This window comes from Giraffa tippelskirchi, chromosome 5 (assembly GCF_054371585.1).
Source record: "Giraffa tippelskirchi isolate mGirTip1 chromosome 5, T2T-mGirTip1v1.2.pri, whole genome shotgun sequence".
NCBI classification, from domain to species: domain Eukaryota; kingdom Metazoa; phylum Chordata; class Mammalia; order Artiodactyla; family Giraffidae; genus Giraffa; species Giraffa tippelskirchi.
The window spans coordinates 5,437,664-5,458,966 of NC_137279.1; the positions used below are offsets into that span (position 1 = coordinate 5,437,664).

At 48.2% G+C, this 21,303-nt stretch overlaps 1 long non-coding RNA gene across 2 annotated transcripts; it reads left to right on the forward strand.

Annotated features, from left to right (window-relative positions):
- Window positions 1-4,711: 4,711 nt before the first annotated feature.
- Window positions 4,712-11,753, forward strand: LOC145507878 (uncharacterized). Of its 2 annotated transcripts, none has more exons than XR_014055222.1 (3): window positions 4,712-4,903; window positions 7,748-8,007; window positions 8,184-11,753. It is a non-coding gene; the product is annotated as an uncharacterized LOC145507878 (long non-coding RNA). The 2 variants fall into 2 exon arrangements; XR_014055221.1 differs by having other exon boundaries at window positions 4,712-4,896.
- Window positions 11,754-21,303: the final 9,550 nt, after the last annotated feature.

The window sequence follows — 21,303 nt, forward strand, 5'->3', positions numbered from 1 at the left end:
CCTTCCCCAGCCTGCTCCGGGATCCCAGCTGCGCGCCAGGGCCGTGGAGACCCGAGGAGACGAGCGTTTCCCTCCCGCCCTCCGGGGTCAAGAGCGGGCTGGCGATTGGGCCGCCGCCGGAGGACCCGGTGCAGGCCGCTTGGCAGAGCCGTCTATAGGGAGGGCCTCTCCAGCGCGGCTCCGCGGAGCCCTGGGGGCCGCGCCGGCTCGTCCCAACATTATTCAGCACCCCGCGTCAGCCTTGGCCGCGGCCCCTGGCGCGCGCCGGCCGCTTTTGGCCGCCTTGGCCCCATCTGAACCCTGCGGGCCGCGGGCCAGGGCGGGCCGAGCGCCGCCGCGCCGGGCCCCTCTCCTGACGCCTCCCGGCCGCCCAGGGCGGCTTCTCCCGGCCTCCCTGGCCCGCCCCGGGCTTCCCCCCACCACGGTTCACGGGTGCAAAACACCCCCGGGGGCTGGGCTAACAGGTTTGCGGGCGTGTGCGCGCCCGGAGCTCCCTGCTCGCGCCGCCGCTCCCTTTAGGGACGCGCGCAGGGGGCTGCCCTACCGAGCCGGTGCCTGGAGCCCGGGAGTCCACCCTGACCTTGGGCTCAGCGCTCCTGGGCGCGCGGGCGGGAGCCGAAGGGCCGCGGCAGGGCGGAGGAGAGGCCTGTGGCCGCTCTGATGTCTCCGAGCGCACAGGTTTTGGAGGTCCCTGCGCGCCCCTCGGGGCTCCAGCCGGGCGGGGTTCCAGATGTGTGCAGCTGTGCAGTGCGCGGGCTTCCAGCAAGTTCTGGGTGGGGGCCGAGTCAGAAGGCCCCTGTCGCTCTTTGTGTGAACCGGGTGGGGAGCTTTGCCTGGGAGGGCCGGCGCATGGCCATCGAATGTTCTGGGGGAGTGAAGGGCCTTTGGATGAGAAGTTGAAGGCTTGGGTTGAAAATGGGGTCTTGGTGCCACTACTTATTTACCAGCTGCCCAACCTTGAGAAATACAATGTCCCCCATCTTCTTGATTGTCAGTAATATAGCTATCATGGGAGTACTTCTTATTTTCCGTACATTATTCTTTTGTCTTTCCAACAACACACAGAGTCGGTGTTACACACGTTTTGCAGATGAAGTGGGATCCATCCACACCTGCCAAGGTTATACCAGGGCTGAGTGGGGACCTGTGACTTGAAATTAACTCTGATTCCAGAGACTGGACTGTGAGGATGTTGATGGGATTCCGAGAATTTTTTAAATATAAAAGAGTGATAAATACCATTCTCTTCTGACTGCCCTCAGTGCCTGAAGCCCCACCCGCAGGCACGACCCTTCCTCCTCCCTAACTCCACAGCAACACTTCCTTAGGATAGCTGGTGAAGAGGAAGGGGTTCAGGGAGGGGACTCCTGACAGTAAGCCTGGCCTGAAGCCAGAAACAGAGGGGGCCTCGCCCTTTCCCATGCACACCCTTCGCTGTTCTTGAAAAACGAGATTCTCTGCTGTGGGGTTTCCTGTCTAGCTTCAGTTGGGCAAAGGTATTTTCTCTTGTGTTTAGAGGGAGGGAGTGGCCCAAGGTGGTCCACACAGTCATTCTGGACCCTCCCACCCCCCCCAACAGAGCCCACCCACCATCAGGACCCTTGGGTGTCTGAAAGTGCCTCAACTTCCTCATCTGTGCTCCAGCGTTCACTTTGCTGAGAAAATGGTCGGAATGCTGGAGAGAAAAGGGCCTGGGTGCCAGAGAAATCTGGGTGCTAGTCCTTGGTAAAACAAAAACTTCTAGCAATACTACAACCGGTCTTGCCTGACCCCAGGAGAGTTGTGGTGAGACTCAAAATGGATACTGGCCACACCAGGGCTTTGGGAAGTGTGAAATGCCTCACACATTCACACAAGGCACTGGGAACAACGGGAATATAAAAATGAATGCCATCTGGGAATCTTCCCGGCCAGCAGGGGAAATAAAAATGGCTATACACACAGTCAGAACATAAGACTGCGTGCCAGTGCTAGAGCGTATACCCCTGCGATACTTATCCCCTTTCTGGAATGACAGTACATCTGCATCCGGCTAACCAGGAACATTCCTCCCCCAGCTGCAGGAGCGGAGCACCCTGTCCCCACCATAGCTCTAGCCCGGTCATCCCCGTCTCCAGCGAAGCCCCTTCTTCCCATTAACGTGGGTCTACGGCAGGGATATTTTTCCTCTTTCGGGGGGGAGGGGAATCACTTTCCTTTTGCTGCTGTAACAGAGCACTACAAATGTAGTGGCTTAGCACGTATCTCACAGTTCTGAAGGCCCGAAGTGCAAAGTCGGTCTCACTGGGGTTAAAATCAAGGTGTCAGCAGGATTGTGTTCCTTCTAGAAGTGCTAAGGGAGAACCCGTTTCCTGCCCTTTTCTGCCTTTTGGAGGGCACCTGCCTTCTGTAACTTGTGTCCCTTCCTCCATCTTCAAAGCCATCAGTGTTGCGCAGGGTCTTCCTCACCTCAAATTGGCTCCAAGCTCTGCTTCCACTGGGCTTCCCTGGTGGCTCAGAGGTTAAAGCGTCTGCCTCCAATGCGGGAGACCTGGGTTGGATCCCTGGGTCGGGAAGATCCCCTGGAGAAGGAAATGGCAAACCACTCCAGTATTCTTGCCTGGAGAATCCCATGGACGAAGGAGCCTGGTAGGCTACAGTCCACGGGGTCGCAAAGAGTGGGACACGACTGAGCGACTTCCCTTTCTGCTTCCACTGACACACCTTCTGACTCTGACACTCCTCCCCACTCCTTGTAAGGCCTCTTCCGATTACACTGGGCCCACGTGGCTAATCCAGGATAATCTCTTTAAGATTCTTAACATAATCACATCAGTAAAGTTCCTCTTGCCTCGAACACATTCACTAGCTCCACAGACTAGGTCCTGAGCATCTTTGGAGGGAGACCACTTGGCAAGGGCTGGGGGCGGAACTGGGGCCTCAAACCACAGCAAAAACTTTTTTCTAAGGAGAAGTATCAATCGTTCAACTCTCTTCTTAAATCAAGAAGTGGGAATTTTCCGTGTGACACCGGGAGCTCAACTCAGTGCTCTGTGACAACCTAGAGGGGTGGGATGGGGTGGGATGTTCAGGAGGGAGCGGATATACATATGCCTATGGCTGATTCATGGTGATGTATGGCAGAAACCAACACAATATTGTAAAGCAATTATCCTCCAGTTAAAAAAAAAAGAAGTAACATAGCAACTCCTATAAATGTGACAAAGTTTGAAAGAAAATATGCCTCTGCCTTCCTTTCTGTATCCATTTAACATCAGATTCCCTGCTATGAGGGAAGAAGAAATAATGAAGAGCCACAAACATAGACTCCACATAAAAGAACGGGGGGCAAGCTCAGTAAGTTGGGAAATTGTAGCATGTGCTTCCCTGGAAATGAAAGTTACAGGCCTTTGAAATGATTAGCTGTTAACCATTGTTCACAGCTCTTCAGCCGCTCTACTCTGCAATCTTTTGGCGCCATTCATTTCTAAATATTCTTAAAGCATCAATAGAAACCTTGGCTCCTTTTCTTTTCCACAAGAACTACCTGGAAAATAAAAAAATAAAATAAAAATGGTGCTGCTCTGATTGAAGTGGGCGCATGGAGCCCCTCAAACATTCCGTCAGACTCTAGGAACATGGTTTGAAATCTGTTTTGTGAGGTCGTTTCTCTGAGTGAAATAACAAAAATAAGTTAGAAATTACTGTTCAGAGCACTAGGGGAAACATCATGTTGAAAATTACTTCTTAGAAGCAAAAGCAAGAAACACAGTATTCTTTCAAGAACTGGCTCTTGTTCTGAGACTTGATTTCCCCAGCTTTGCCATAATAACATAGGTGCTTCCATGCCATAAGCCTTTAGTTACAAGAGTAAAAGGATCAGTGTGCAATATGTTGAAAAGTACATAGGTCCAGAAACCAGATGGGAGGAGCTCTGACCCATTCATTCATTCATCCCGTATTTATAGAGTGCCTATCAAGGGCTTCCCTGACGGCTCGGGCAGTAAAGCGTCTGCCCGCACTGCGGGAGGCCTGGGTTCGATCCCTGGGTGGGGAAGATCCCCTGGCGAAGGAAATGGCAACCCACTCCAGTACTCTTGCCTGGAAAATCCCATCCATGGATGGAGGAGCCTGGTAGGCTACAGTCCATAGGGGTCGAAAAGACTCGGACATGACTGAGTGACTTCTCTTTCACTTTATCATGGGCCCAGGAGAGTCTGGGGGTAGAAGGGAACTCCGGGTAAACAAGCAGGGAAGTTTGGCATGGGCTGTCTGACCACGCTGTTGGGCAGGGCTCTATGTGCCAGGCGAAGGGGAAGGCCTGGATCGCTTTCCAGAGGAAATGGTGTGTGAACCTGGAACAAGAAGACAGGAGGAGGCAGCCTGCAGAGACTGGGGGCTGCAGGATGCTGGGCCCACTGAAACTGGCAAAGCCCAGAGATGAAGAGAGGTGAAGTGAGGGGCTCTGTTGCCCAGTAAGCAGGGGCTGATGATGCCACAGGGCCTTGAGGCCCTTTCAAGGAGCTCGAACTTCCTCCCAAGAGCTAGGGGAACCATTACAGGGTCCCAAGAACTGATTCACTGGGAAAGACCATGATGCTGGGAAAGATTGAAGGCGGGAGGAGAAGGGGACGACAGAGGATGAGATGGTTGGATGGCCTCACCGACGCGATGGACATGAGTTTGGGTAAACTCCGGAGCTGGTGATGGACAGGGAGGCCTGGCGTGCTGCAGTCCACGGGGTCGGAAAGAGTCGGACACGACTGAGCGACTGAACTGAACTGAAAGTAAGGGCTCACACGGTAAGGTTTGCTCCTTGCCAGCAAACTCGGCGACCTTGGACAACGTGCTCCCCCAGTTCTCCCATCGGTGTCTGGCTGATCCCTGGCGTCGTTCCCGTTCTGACCTTGGGACTTGGTGAGCAGTAAGTCCAACTGGCCCGCCGGCCCCTCCGTTCCTGCGGCCAGGCCTCCCCGGGGTCGGTGCGACTTCTGAGACTTCTGAAAATCGGGGCGGCCTTGCTCAGCTTGGAGCAGACAGGAGGTCGGTGGACCCGAGGCCGGAACGTCGCGAGGCCAGCCGGGCGGCCAGAGGCCGCGGAGAAGAGCGGCTCTTGGATTTAAGGCGCGGCGGCTGCTTCCTAAATTTAGGAAGAATTTAGGAATTCTTCCTAAAAGCCCCCCCCCCCCGCCGCTCCACTGCGGACCGCCGCCTCTGATCGCGCCCCTGGGGGCTTGGAACACGGCCTCCGGGGGTCCGCAGGGCAGACACCGGCCCCCTGTCCCCGCGCGCAGACCTCAGAGCCGGCCCTCCTGGGCGGGCGGGCGGCCCGGGGTAACCTCCACCGCCCAGGCCGCCGAAAGCGCGGCTCTCGGGCGCGGGGCCCGGGGCGGCCTCGGGTGTGCGCAGGCGCGGGCTGGGCCCGCCCGGGAGACGGGGCGCGAGCGGCCGGCGCTCCCGCGGCCCGCAGGCGCCCCCCGGTGGAAGCCGGGCGCCAGGGCACCCGCGTCCGTCCACGTGCGGCCGGCGCTGGTCCCGAGCGGACCGGCAGGCAAGCCCCAGGCTGGGAGCCCAGCCAACCGCTGTGTTTTTCCAGGTCTGCGGGGGCACCGGCGGAGACTGCGTGTTTATTCGGTGGGAATAGTTTACTGGAAAACTAGGCGGAAGGTACCCTGCAGGTCGGCATGGACTGTATTGTTTGGGAGTCAACAGCCTGTAAAGTACATGTCAGGTGACCGCAGTGCTGGGAACCACCGCTCCCTCCTCCCTGACCTTGAGTGAGGCTCTGCGGCTGTGGGGGAGGCAGCGGGGTGCGGAGGGGCGGGTCAAGACTTAGAAGAGACTAGCCTGTTGTTGTTCAGTTGCTTAGTCATGTCTGACTCTTTGCGACCCCATGGACTGCAGCACGCCAGGCCTCCCTGTCCTTCACTATCTCTCGGTGTTTGCTCAAACTCATGTTCATGGAGTCAGTGATGCCATCCAACCATCTCATCCTCTATCATCCCGTTCTCCTCCTGCCTCTGTTTTTCCCAGCATCAGGGTCTTTTCCAATGAGTCAGTTCTTCGCATCAAGTGGCCGAAGTATTGGAGTTTCAGCTTCAGCATCAGTCCTTCCAATGAATATTCAGGACTGATCTCCTTTAGGATGGACTGGTTGGATCTCCTTGCAGTCCAAGGGACTCTCAAGAGTCTTCTCCAGCACCACAGTTCAAAAGCATCAATTCTTCGGCGCTCAGCCTTCTTTATGGTCTAACTCTCACATTCCTACATGACTACTGGAAAAACCCTGGCCAGCTCTCAAATTCCCACCCCCTGGTTCTGTGAACTAGGGCTGAAGCCCTCCTCTTTGCCCATGCCACAAAGACATAATGCATGTGGACTAATAACAATTCCAGAGAGGCAAGATTTCTGCAAGGTGGGAGTGAAGATGGCGGGGTTGCTGGGGACTTGTCCAGTCATAATGATGTCTGAAGGACACCCCACAATAGGGGGCTTAGCTGTGGAGAGTGGACTCCCACAGGCCAGTGATCGTTGTGTGCCCTGGTCCACTTAGGGAACCACGCTGCACACAGTTCTCTTGAAGTTCATCGCTGCTAGCTAGCTGGGCGGGCCACGTCCTCCCTAAGCCTGAGTTGTCCTTAGTCTTCTATGGTCCCACCTTGTGCTTTTCTCCAGCAGTCAGTTTGGAATGTGTTTTCTCTCCTTGAAGATTCCAAGATTAATCACAAAAAGCGTCACTGGCCTCTGCCCATGCTCAGTTCCACCTGTGTTTCTAGACTATGTGCTGGGAAACGGCTTCCTAAGGGCTTCCCTCACTTTTCACGTTCTTACCGCTGCCAAGTCTGTGCCATTGACGGACATCTTCCAGAGGGGCTTTTAGTGCCTGGAGTTGATGAGGGGAAAGCAGCTTCAGACATGGAGGTACAAACTTGCAAAGGTTTTGTCACTTTGGGGGAAGTCATGCATTCCAGGCTAGGGCATTTCTTTTATCTAGTTTCTGAACATTCATCCTGGCTGCAGGTATCTGTGGTTTACGATGTAACCCCATCACACCTGCTTCCCCATAGCTTATCAGAGCCCTGGTGATGGAGGCGCCCATAAAGATGCGAGGGACCGAACATGAGGCTGGATGAGTCACTGCGTGACTCTGTATGGTGATGCCCGTGTTTCATCTTCCTCAAGAAATGTCTAGACTGGATGACCTCACTGGAGATCTTCTGGCACAAAGCCCTCAGTACAGAGAGGGACAAACTGAGACCCAGAGAGGGGAAGTGACTGGCCCAGGTTACTCAGCAAACTGGCGGCTGACCTGGAAATAGGTCTCGGGTCTGACACCCCATTTATTCATTTATTTTACACATTGGTTGAACGCCCACTATGAGCTGGGCATGGTTCTGAGTGCTAAGGACGCAGCTGTGACCAAAAGGAAATGACTCCCTAGACCTTATACCGTCTGGTGCGCATGTGTGGTGACTGGGTAGACAGCGGACTTGTCCCATCACGGTGTGCGGCTGGAAGTGCTGCGAAGCTCTGTGCTCCTTCTCCTTGGAGAGGACGGTCTTGAGGGCTGGGAGGAGAAGCCCACTTGTGGGTTCACTTGTTAAATAAATACTGGTGGTGTCTCACTGTGTGTTGGCTGCTCTGGGGACACCCACACCTACGAGCAAGAGCCGCCTTCTGAAGCTGCCCGATCAGCTGCGCAGAGACGTGTCTTTAGCATCTCTACCTGCACTTCTATGGTTTTTATGCTTATTGCTTTCCTCTCCAGCTCTCCTCCTAAAAATGAGGCTTCTCGAAAACTCTGATTCTGAAATGGTGCCAACCCTTGCCCCAGAAGACATCTCACATCCAGTCGCTGTTACTGTCTTATTGATGGACATCGTCCAGTGGCCTTGGGGAGGTGGTGGGCAGTCCCACCACAGCCTGTAATGAGGAGAGACAACCCAGCATCCACCCTGCAGTGAATAATAGAACAAAAAGCTCCCGATGCCTGCAGGATCAAAGCGCAGGAGCCCCAGTGTCTCAGGGGTAAGTAGATCAGCAGAGGGCCTGGGGCAGGCAGGGGACACCTTGGACTTTCTGGGAGGGAGGTCTGGGTTGTGGAGGAAACTTCAGCTGGAGAAGGGGTTTCTGTGCTTTATGGAATGTTCTTTTGTGGCTCTCTGCACCTTCCCTCCACCCTCCCTCTCTACCACCCCCTCCAGGCCTAAAGAGATGGAGTGGGTGAGGAGGAAAGAAGACTGGATGTACCAGGAGTCAGAAGACACTGGATCGCTGCGCTTAGACAGCACTGAATTCCTTCCCTGCCCTCGGTCTTCCTGTCTGTACAATGAGGAGGCTGGAATATGATCTTGAACTTTCTTCTTGCTTTTGTAAGCTGTGTTTCTCTATAAAGAGGTAGAGAGAATCCATTGTTAAGGCTCCTTGTCCAGTTACTTGTAGGCCAGGCAGAGGGGTTGTCAGATCTTTCCTGGGTCCCTCCTCAAACTCAGTCTCCGAACCCCTCTTTCTCAGGGGCAGCCAGCAGGAGGTCAGGCAGGAGAACTGTATTATTTACTCCCTCACCCCGTCTATGCTCATGTGCCGGTGGAGAAACCAGCAGCAATCTTAGAGTAACTTTTTTTAGGAGGGTGAATAATTATTTGTATTTTTAATCTTGAAGGAATGTTTAAAAATGTTGATACTAATGTTCGTGCCTGAAAATACATATGCAGTTCTAGAGTGGAAGATCCTGACGGTGCGAGGTGCTCCAGGGAGCTGTACAGATGTTTATCTCAGGCAGGAAGAGCCCCAGGGTCCTCCACACGCACTTGCTTTGCGTACCACGCCCTATCCGCTCCTTGTGAGAGTGTGTGCGCGCGCGTGTGCCTGTGCACCGAGTCAGCCTGAGTCCTGACCCGTTTATCTCTCCTCCTCAGTAAGCTGGTAGAGGAGGTAAGTACATAATTAGAGGAGGAAATATGTCAGTCAGGAAATAACTCATTTGACTAGTGGAAAGTCATTAAAAGCCCTTCCTTTTGTTTGTGAGCGCCGGGACCTCTGGGCAGGTAAGGAGGCGCAGAATAGAGCTGGGGGTGGGGGGAGGGAACGAGACTGCTCTTCCAGACAGAAAATGCCGTGTTTGATAGACACCCGAGACTCGAACATGGAACCCAGTGCGTGGGTCCACTCAGCCAGAGCCGGGAAGTGCACACACACGCTTGCACAGCCATGCTGGGCACTGCCCAGACCTGTGTGACGACAGGTCCGGACACACGTGTCCCCTCGGCATCTTCACACAGACACTCCGTGTGGAGTGGAGACCCAGCGTCCCTCAGAAAGCTACGCTCCCAGCCTGACCCTGTGTGAATGTGACTTTATTGGCAAAAGAAGTCTCTGCCGTGTAAGCTGGTGAAGATGAGATCACAGAGCGGGCTTGGACCCAGTGTGACTGGCGTCCTCATACAGAGGAGAGTGAGGATGCCGACAGAGACAGAGAGGGACGATGGGCACATGAAGATGGAGGCAGACACTCGAGTGATGCTGCTCTGGGCCAACGGAAGCTGGACCTCCAGGACCTGAAATAAGTGAGGAAGCACTCTCTCCTAGCGACTCGGGAGGGCGTGCGGCCCTGCGACTCCTTCATCCTAGCCCTCTAGCCTCAAGACTGTGAGAAAAGAAACTTCTGTTGCTTTAAGTTGTGGTGCCTTGTTTTGCTGGCCCTAGGAAATGAGAGTCCAAGGTACGAAGAGTCCGTGGGGCGTGCCCACAGCAGGCATGCCCGGCGCCTCTGGCACAGACAGCACGGGATGGTCACTTGGGTCCCTCCGCAGCCACGCCCTCCATGTGGCCTTAGGCCCCCGCTATCCCGAGAGCCGCCAACAATTGTTGTGTGGTCCTCTTTGCTGACCTCTCTTCTACACCCTTGAGGTCTATGAATTGATTCTTTTAAAATTTTTTTGTTGTTTTAATTTTTACAATGTTGTATTGGTTTCTGCCATATGACAACCCGAATCAGCCGTAATCATATGTGTATCTCTTCCTTCCCTCCCCTTCCTCCCCAGCACCCCCTTATCCCTCCAGGTCATCACAGAGCACCCTCTGCCACACAACAGCTTCTCAGCAGCTGTCCGTCTTGCACATGAGAGTGTATGTATGTTGATGCTGCTTCCTCCATCCGTCCTATTCCCTGCCTCTCCCACTGTGTCCACAAGTCCATTCCCTACATTTGCGTCTCCATTCCTTCCCTGCCAATAGGTTCATCAGTACCTTTTTTCTAGATTCCTCATCTATCTGTTCATATATGATGTTTGTTATTAACTGAATCTTAACAAGTGCAGGAGTTTTTCCCATTCACAGATGAGGAAATGGTGGAACCCAGAGGTTGAAGAACTTGCCCAGGTTCTCAGGGGGCAGAGAGCTTGGAGGCGGGTGTCGATCCTGCTTGTGTCTGCGGCACCTGGCCAAGAAGTAAGAGTGTGACGGGGCAGTGTGAGCTGAGAGCTTGCACCACTCGGCTCCTCGTATGCGTTTTGATTCAAGAATACTTCATTCACTGAGGAATATTTTGCATACCATATTATACACACAGTGAGCGTGTAAGAGTTGATGAGATTTGACAAATAGATCTAGTCACGTAACCACTGCTCCAATTAAGGAATGACCACTTCCATCACCGCAGAAGGCTCCTTGTACACTTTTATAATCAAAACCCCATCTCAATCCCGTTTCTAACACCAGAGATTAATTTTGCCTTTTTTCCAACTTCACAGACATGGAAATACAGAATATGTGTTTTTTGCATGTCTGATTCCTTTTACCCAGTGTAATTATTTTTGAGATTTATGCATGTGGTTATATACACCAATAGTTCATTCTTTTTTGTTCTGTTATTCCTGAGTAGTGTTCTGTTGTACATTCTTTGCCGATGCCCAATGGACATGAATCTGAGCAAACTCTGGGAGATATAGGTGAAGGACAGGGAAGCTTGTCATGCAGCAGTCCACAGGGTCACAAAGAGTCGGACATGGCTTAGCGACTGAACAACAAGTATTCCATTGTTTGAAGGTACCACATTTGCTTATCCATTCAACTGTCGATAGACATTTAGGTTGTTTACAGTTTTGTTAGTTGTGTTAGTTGCTTAGTCATGTCTGGGACCCTATGAATTATAGCCCACCAGGCTCCTCTGTCCATGAGATTCTCCAGGCAAGAATACGAGAGTGGGTAGCCATTTCCTTCTCCAGGGCATCTTCCCAAGTTAAGGATGGAACCTGGGTCTCCTGCATTGCAGGCAGGAGCTGGTTCTTTACGATCTGAGCCACCAAAACAAACTATTACAAATAAAATTGCTAAGAACATTTATATGTTTCTTTGTGTGAACATGGGTTTTCATTTCTCTTGGGTAAATGCCTAAAAGTTAGAGGACTGATGTATGTTTAACTTTTTTAAGAAATTGCAAAATTGTTTTCCCAAGAGGTTGTGCTATTTAACACTCCCACCAGCAGTACAGGAGCGTTCTAGTTGTTCCAAATCATCACCAGCACTTGTATTGACTATTTTTTAAAATATTTTAGTGGTTCTGTTGGGTATGAAGTGGTATTTCACTGTGGTTTTAATTTGTATTTCCCTGAAAATTATAGATGTTGGCAATCTTTTAATGTGCTTATTGGATATTTCTTCTTATTGTTTGTCTTTTGCCAAGTTTAATTTTTTTTTATTATTGAGTTGTAAGACTTCATGATAAATTCTGGACATGAGTCATGTCAGACATACAAATTTTGAATATTCTCTGCCAGTCTGTGGCTTGCTTTTTCATTTTTAAACACAATTCTTTTAAGTTCGTTGTCAGGAAGTGTGTCGATGTCCGCTTCCTCAGGGCAGGTTCCTGCAGCTTTGGTTTTCTTTTTGTGGTGTCACATTTCCCGGATTCCTCATGATCCTTGTAGCCTTGCATTAGGGTCTGCACATCTGAAGATTCAGCAACCTCTTCCAGGCTTTACAGATTGCCTTCAGCAGGAAAAGCCCTTCACTAGTAGGCCAGCCAGAGACTGGGTAGGACAGTTAGTGAGGACCACAGCCAGTGGGATGAGGCTGCTCCTGGGGTCCCCAAGTGGGTCTGGTGCCAGGGCTGGACACACAGTTAAGGAAGCAAACACTACATTTCTGTTATCATTGTCTGTATCTCAAGAATCATAGTTGTAAGTTCTCTTGGTCCTATTTTGGTAGAAGATGGGGTCTGTATAAATGATAACATAAAGCCAGCTCAAATTACTGAACAGAACCTCTGACTCTGAAAACCCAAGGGGTCGTGTTTGCTCTGCTCTTTATTCTGTCTCGCTGCCCCCGTGCTTTTTGGCAGTCCCTCCAGCTTTATTCTCACGCATCCCCAGGGATACATTCCTATACCCGCAAACAGGCAGATACCCTCAAGCCATCAGGCTCCATATCAGACAGTTGAGAACCTTGGACTAGAAATTGGTGGAGACAAGAAGACCTAGAAGTGATTGATCTCCCTGTCCCTAGGGAGCCTGTGATTATTGATGAAGACAAAGGTCATTAGGAAGAGAGTAGGAGAAACTTTATAAACCAATAAGGAGAAGCCCATCTGTCAGCGCACACAGGAATGATACGAGGGAAGAGGGCCTATAATAGAAGAGGACCTTCTGGGAACGGGAAGGGTCCCGCGAAGATGTACAGCCTGACTCCTGTTAAGAAGCAGATCACCCCGCTCCCAGCCCTTCCTTGACAAACACCTCGGCTTTGTGAGACGAAGCTTGAAGATGGGGGAGGAGGTGCTAATTGCAGCCTATATTCATGAGGTTTTGTATGACAGTAACACAACTCATACTATCAAGTAAAAAAAAAGGAATATTTTGACTCATGTAACTGAAAAGTCTAGAGGATATGTCTGGTTAGACAAGGATTTCCACAATATCATCAAGCATGGGGCTGCCAATAGCCAAAGGCTCACATCCCACCAGATTAGCAACTTGGAAAGAATAAAGCTTCTTCCCCAAAACCTTTGGCAGAAAAGCGCTGCGAAAGGACGTGATTGTCTGGGTTTGGGTCACATGGCCACCCTCGATTCAATTAGTTTGGCCAAAGGCACAAAGTATCCTGATTGGTCAGAACAAAGTCTCCTGCACATCAGTGAAGATTGGGCAGCGACGGTCCCATCCAAACCACTTGGAATAGATTCTCCAGAGAAAAAGGAATTCTTTTACCGGAAGAACTAGGGAGGTTGGTTATGGACAGGGAACACAATAGTAGCCCACTACGCCGTCCACATCCTAGCTCCATGTATGATTACATGAAGTAAAGAAGAGAATAAATTCTTGTGGATGTAGGTCTTTCACATGGATGACATGCAGGCGTAAGATCAGGAATGCAGCTTGAGATGTGAGGGGGTGTGTATTCTACCCAAGTGTCGCCCATGGCACAGACGTCTTCCCTGTGGGAAGCCTCAGAGAGGGCACTCCAGAGCCTCTTTATCCTGGTAAACAGCTGAACTAACAGAGAACCGGCCTTTGGAAGACAACGGCACAGAGATGGGCAGAAAGCGCAGGCGGGGAGTATTCTAGTCCCTCCCCTCTCCTCCCACCACCTGGACTCCCGGGACCGCGTGGCTGGACCTCATGCTTGGACCCCGGAACACAGGAAGGGTGTCAGGCAGGTGGGCCGTGGGGACACACACCGTGTGGCCTTCCTTCCCCCAACCCCCTGCACCTCAGCACAAGCAGCAAGTAAGCTACAGAAGCCACGGAAGGCAGCGTTCGGAAATTTAAAAGATAAACGTGCACGGGGTAATTGAATAGCATTCTGCTGAGAAACGAGCTCTCAGAGCTGATAATCAAGACTATGCTTCACCCGAGGGGCTCTGTCTGCCTTGCTGTGCAGACGCGACAGCTGGAAACTTGGGGAGGGCTCTGTGGGGGGTTGGCGGGGGGCAGTCCTTGGCTTTGGGTCAGGTTGAAGGCATGAGCCACCCAGCAGTGGGCAGGGAGCTCCTTGTCCTCAGCAAGGTTGCAAGGGGATGGATGGTGGGGGCTGAACCCCGAGATGGCTGAGGGGCCTCTAGGTGCCAAGATTCGGATTCTACTGTCATGATTTTTTCAGATCCAACCATCAGGTGTCTATCGAGAGTGTACTGTACTATCTGGACCAGGCTCAAACCTGAGGGATAAAAACACAAAGGAATAATAAAAATGCAAATCGTTTATACAGTACTTAGTATGCACCAAGCATCATTTTAAAGTGATTTCCATATAGGACTAATTTGATCTCAGCAGCAACCGTGGGAGGTAAGTATTACCACTGGCCCGGTTGTACCCTTGAAGAGACTGAGGCACAGAGTTTAATTTACTCAAGTTCACAGAGCCAGTAAAGAGAGCATGGGTTCACACCCAGGTGACAGGAGAAAGAATATGAGATCTTATTGATAACAGAGTCCCCACTCACGTGACTTCACTGTCCTGTTGAGGCGAGCAGAGAGTCTGAGGATTTGAAAAGGCAGGGGGATGGAGGAGACCAGGAGCTGAAGGGCTCTCTGGGACCTTTTGGGCAACCCCGCTGTGAGGCCTGGCCTCCCGCCTCGGAGGGAGCCGTGGGTGGATTCTGTCCTCTGGGACCCTTCCTCCCAGGTATGCTAGCAACCGCCTCCCCTCCAAACCCACCTCTCTCTCTCCTTTTCCCCCCTTTCTCTGGTTATCCTAATTATTCGGGAATTTACAGAATAATCCGTCACCAAGTCCTCCAGAACAAATTGAATGTCAGGTTTATAAAACAACCTAATAAAGCAGATGGCATTACCCACTGGTAAATCTCTCCCCCACTTCCTGCCCCACCCCCTCCCCACTTTACTGTCTCGGAAGCTGACAGATTATCCATTTACAGGCAGATTAATCCTGAACAGTACAAACATGGGGAGAAAATTACACTTTCTTGTCTCTATAATTGATACGAAGGACGCATTAATCTGTAAAGCCCAGAGGAAAGGCCCATCTGTCTGCCCATGCAGACGCGGGGGCGTCTGGGAAAGAAGGCACCCCGTCCATCTCTGTCTGTCCGTCTGCCTTTTTATCAGAAGCCACTTTCCCGGGGGGTCTCTCGCTCTCTCCCTGGCCCTGGAAGCTGGGCACCTGCAACCTTAGACAAACCCCCATCCCCGTCCGCGAGGCAGGCAGGGTTCGAGGTCCGACATTTCAGGGCTCCAGGCCAAGGGCCAAGGCTCTGCCGCCAGCCTTCCTTCTCCTTCTTTCCGGAAGCTTTGACCACTGAGAAGTCTGTCAGCCTTGCTCTGTGGTGATGCCACGTCTGCCTCAGTGTCCACTCTCGGGGTGGCCCTTGAGGGAATGCCAAGAGGTGTTTCTTCAGTAAGATTTGGGTTCAGTGCCCACCTCCCACTCTCTACCACCGCTGTAAAACTTTCTGCAGATTGACGCACTTCTCTTTCCCCCCTGACCCCATTTCCTCCTTTTCCGGCACTTTCTCTGGTAGAGGCAGGTGTGAGGCATTAATTGTCTCCTTGAGGCCTGTCAGAGCTGGCAGGAAATGTCACATCGCCGGTTCCTCTCTCTGCGGAGGGAGCGGGTGGAGGCTGGATTCTGAGGAGACTCTGCTCCAGAAACGAATCTCTCCACCCCTCCCATCCCTAACTCAGGAGACTGACGGAGACATCGTGGACGACAAAGATCCCCACCCTCCCTGGCCCACCCCATCTGAAGAATTTAGGGCAGGCTCCCTCCCTCACTGTGTCTGGGGATGAGGGGAGTGCGGTAGGTTGGGTGGATTTATCTAGAGTGGGAGAGAGGGTCCACGGCTAGTCCTGGCAGATCCCCATCTGACAGAATGACCCGGTAGAACCTCGATGAGAGAGGGAGGAGACAGAAATGAGGATGAGAGGGAGAGAGACAGAGGAGACAGTCAGAAAGCACCAAGTGGCCAGGAGAAAGAGAAACTGGAATTCACATGGAGTAAAGGAGAAGTAGAGAAGTCCAGGACGAGAGGTCATCGTTTCTGCTTTCCGGATGGTGGGCATCTCTCAGGATCTGAGAGCCTCTGTTTCCTTAGGTGCTGGCCCCCAGATACATGAGCACATTCCCAGCACACCCCCAGTTTTGTCTGGAGGGGTTCCAGGTGCCCAGAGTCCCGACGCATAGCAGGAATCTCTCACCAGTGCTGTGTGCTGAACAGAACACTTCGCTCCCACCGGCTGGACTGCAGACTAGCTTTGGCCAGGCCTCTCCAAAGAGGTGGCCTGTGGGAGAGGGTGCCACGCACTGAATCGCCGTCACCCGGGGCCACTTCTCTTGCTGAGAATTGATGGATGCAGAAGGGCTCTGCACAAGTGCTCCAGTCTTTGTCTTTGGACTTCAAGCTCTTTGCACAAATATTACCCGGTACTCCTGGAGGATATTTGAGGGTGGCTGTAATCAGCGTTTCTCAGAATATGTCCCTGGGAGCACTATTGCTGCTTGAGCTATTTTCAGGGCTCCACAGTCAAACAAATTTGAATGGTTCTGGGCTAGCAAAATTAAATAATGTCATTTCCTCTGTTTCACCTTTGGTATTTTTTTGCCCCCTTCTCTTCTCTGCTCTAGTTGATTTTTTTCCATCTCTGTCTGTGCTTTTTTCTCACCCTCTATATTATAAAGCATTGATTGTAGGTTTGATACTCCCAGTGAAGTGATAAATACCAGCTCATTTTGATTTCATGCTTTCCCTTTTAAAATGAATGATTAAATTCTACAGTAGATGTATTTTTAAAATTGACTATTATAATTTTAAAAGAGAAAAAAATTAGTGACTCTGACCTTAGGGTCCTGAAATCTTGAAGGTAATGTCATTCCATTTTCATTTACTAGTTTTAATAAGATTCACTGCAACATAAATTGTAGAGTAATGATATGTAAATTATCTAGAGAAACCAACAAAGCACTTAATTTTATCCCCTTAAATGTCATAATTAACGCTGGTTGAACATCTAAGGTTTGGAGGGCTAGTTTTATTAGTTAAAAGTTTGGGTGATAAAATGAAATTTTTTACTTATTATGTTTCTAAGAGCCTCAAAGTTTTTCAACCAATTAACTTGTTAGTGTCTAAAGAGGCAGAATTTTTTTTGCCTTTTTAATAGGGGAAACAGTTTCCTCATTCTGGCACTGTGTCTTTATAAAGTGACAAACCAGAATCAGTCCTCCACATACTATCCAAAGATCAGGGCCATTTTTTTTTTTTTTTAATTTGTAAAGTCCGATGTTAGACATCCTCAGAAGGTACAGGGCAAAGAGGGAAATGCTACTCTTGCCCTTAAAAAGAAAAGACGGTATGAGAAAATGTGTCCCTCCTAAAGATGTCATTGAGAACTTCACAGACAAAACCAGCTGGTTTAGAAAATAGAAAGTGAAGTGAAAGAGCGCTGGAGAATGAAGAGCAGAGTTCTCTAGGTGTCGGATCTCGTGTTTGCTTACAATGTTCCCTGTGCCTAGACTGTCTCCTCACACTCTGTATACCCGCTCACGTCCGTTTCTGTTATCTCCTTCCCTTTACCAACTTGGTAGAATTGACTCCTCCTCTTCCGGGCCTTCACTGTATGTGTTCCATATTTCTATTAACATTTTATTGAATTTTAATTTTATTTCATGTTGCAAGATTCAAGAGTCAAGAAGCTTAATAAACTCTAAATAGGATAAACTCAAAGAAGACCACACCAAGACTCATCATAATAAAAATGGTGAAAATTAAAGCAAAGAAAAACTTTTGAAAGCATTTAGAGGGAAAAATGACACTTTACATACAGGGGAACAAAAGTTCTAATTACTGGAGGTTTCTCATTAGAAACTCTGAAGGTCAGAAAACAGTGGTACCTCATCTTTCAAGGGCTGAAAAAAAAGAACAGTCAACCCAGGACTCTATATGCAGCAAAAGTATACTTTAAGTAGGAAGTCAAAATTAAGCTATTCTCAGATGGAGGAAAGCAAAAGAGAAGTTGTCACTAGATTACCTGTTCTGTGAGAAGTGTTAAAGAAAATATATCAGGTTGCATAAAGATGACAACAAAAGAAAATCTGGTCTTGAGGAATGAAGAGAGCAAAACATAAATGGTAACTATCTGGGTAGATAGAAGAGACCATATTTCCCCCTAGTTCTTTAGAACACACATGAGTATCGAAAGAAGAGGTTATAACACCACCTGGTAGAATGTTCAGTGTATGAAGATATAATACAAATAACAATGATAACATAAAGGTTTGTTGAGGGGAATAGTAAAAGAGTTTATATGATTGCAAAGCTTCTACATTTTACTTGAATATGGAAGTATATGTATTGTAATCTCTAGAGGAAGCACTACAAAATAATACAAAGGGATTTATAAGAATGACAATAGAAAATAAAAATAGAATATTAAAAATTAATTAATCCCAAGGGGGACTGGAAAGTGGAGATATGGCTATAAATATAAAGGGGAAAAAACAGAAAACAAATGGTAGAATTGCAGAACTAAATTCAACAATATTAATAATTACATTAAATGCTACTGGCCTGTCTGTATGTTAGTTGCTCAGTTGTGTCCAACTCTTTGTGACCCCATGGACTGTAGCCCGCCAGATTCCTCTGTTCATGGAATTTTGCAGGCAAGAATACTGCCGTGGGTAGCCATTCCCTTCTCCAGGGGATCTTCCCGACCCAGGGACCAAACACAGGTCTCTCGCACTGCAGGCAGATTCTTTACTGTCTGAGCCACCAGAGAAGCTAATGGCCTAAACCTGTCAATTAAGAGCTAGAGTTTGACAAAATGAATAAAAAAAAAAACCCAAGTCTCTAATTTGTTTCCTTCAACTGACATTCTCTAAGTACAAAAATACAGTCTTAAAGTAAATAGATAGCATTCAAGTAATAAGCAAAAGAAGGCTAGAATGGTTATTTTAAAAATCAGACAAAATAGTCTTCCAAATAAAGAGTATCACTCTTTTACTTTTCAAGATAAAGGTGGACAATTCAAATGACAGTTCATCAGAAAGACATAACAATATAAATTTTAATGAACTTAATAACGAAGCCATTCCAATTTTAGAAATAAAAATAACAAAAATAAATATACAACATTGACAAAGCTCAAATTACTGTACTTAGTGAAAGAAGCCAGGCAAAAAAGTACACACCGTATCCTCTTATTTATGTAAAATTCCAGAAAATGCGCACTAACATATAATGAGAGGAAAGAGGTGGAGGGTGGAGGAAGAAGGAGGGATGGATGTTAAGATCACAAAGAGAACTTCTGGGAACAATGGAAATGTTTGCGATCTTTATTGTAGTGATGTTTTATTTGTAAGGACATTTGTCAAAACCGAACAAATTGCATAGTTTATATATGTGTGGCTTCATGTACTTCAGTTTTATCTCAATAAAGTTGAAGAAAAGTGAATGCTTAAAAAATCATGTATTAATATCTCTAACTCCAATCCAATACTACAAGATTCTTCCCCTCATTTTCCTATTTTTTATTTGTATCTCATTCCTCCACAATGATTCTCTCCAACAGATTCTCCCTTGTTCTCAACAACATCAATATATTTGCTCATTGCTGTAACACGTGCAAATAATTTTGAAAGTACTGTACTCATACCACTACCAAAACAGTACTGTTATAAAAGGTTCAAAATTACTTTGCATTTACTTTTAGAATATGTCTAACTGAGGAGTTATAGACATAGACATCCAAGTACTATGATCAAAAGTTGTATTAATTTTTCCTTTTGTATAGTTATCTTACCAATTTAATACTCAGATAGGCTTATTTCTGTTTACATTCAGTTCTAAGGTCTTACAAAATATAGCATACTATCTGTGTTTTCTATTTAGAAATACCATGGAAATCATTTCAATTTACAGAGATATTTCTCATTTTTATAGCTGCATATTATGCCATTGTATGGATATACTGAGTGCCAAAGAATTGATACTTTTGAACTGTGGTATTGGAGAAGACTCTTGAGAGTCCCTTGGAGATCCGACTGCAAGGAGATCCAACCAGTCCATCTTAAAGGAAATCATTCCTGAATATTCATTGGAAGGACTGATGTTGACACTGAAACTACAATACTTTGGCCACCTGATGGGAAGAAATGACTCGTTTGAAAAGACCCTTATGCTGGGAAAGATTGAAGGCGGGAGGAGAAGAGGACGACAGAGGATGAGATGGTTGGATGGCATCACCGTCTTGATGGACATGAGTTTGAGTAAACTCTGGGAGTTGGTGATGGACAGGGAGGCCTGGTGTGCTGCAGTCCATGGGGTCACAGAGTTGGACACAACTGAGTGACTGAACTGAACTGAGTTGAATTGAACTGTATGGATATATAATGACTCATTCTACCAATCTGCTCTGCATATATGCATGTAGATTGTTCTTAATATTTTGTTACTATGAATAATACTACAGCGAATAACTGTGTGCATATTTTGTTTCATATTTTTGAAGATGGATTATTTATACGCATGTTCACACGCATATGCAGTTGTGTGAGATACCGCCGATCCCTCTTATAGGCGGGATTGGCATTCTACATTCTACAGTCCCACTGGCACTGATTTCAAGTGACTACTTCCTCATATCTTTGTCAACAGAATGCTTTATGAAGCTTTTGAAATTCTGCATATTTTGTAGTTTCAAAATGGTGTCAGTGTAGTTCCAATTGGCATTTATCTTATCCTAAGTATCTTTTTTGATACCTTTTCTCTCTTTTTTTTTCTGTTAGTTTTTGTGATTTTTCTATTAGTCTCTTGATTTTGTAAGCTTTTTACGTAAGAGATATGAGCTCTTTTCCTGTGATACTCATTGCAAATATTTTCCCAATATATTTAATACAATGTGCATTTGATTTTGCTTATGCTAATTTTAGCCATGCAAAAATTGTTTTATTTAGTTGAATTATTTTTTATTGATTTTAGATTTTGAGTCATAATGAGAAAGTCTTTTACCGATCCCACATTATCAGATAAATCACCTGTTTTCCTCTAATACTGTGTGGGTTCCTTGAGGTATCTTACATCTCTTAGGCACTTGCAGTTTATTCCTGGGTAGGGTGAGAAGTCTGATTCCAATTTTATCTTTTTCCAAATGGCTATTCAGTTATCTCAGCACCATTTATTTAAAATTCTATCTTTTCTTCAGTGATTTGAGATGTTGCCTTTATCGTATAAAATTTTTCATTATGCACTTGGGCCTATTTCTATACCTACTAATTTATTTTAATTGTCTCCTACTAGTGCAGCAATACCATACAGTTTTAATTTTAGAGTGAGCCTCAGTGTTTTAATTGGTAAGCTAAATCCCCTCATGTACTG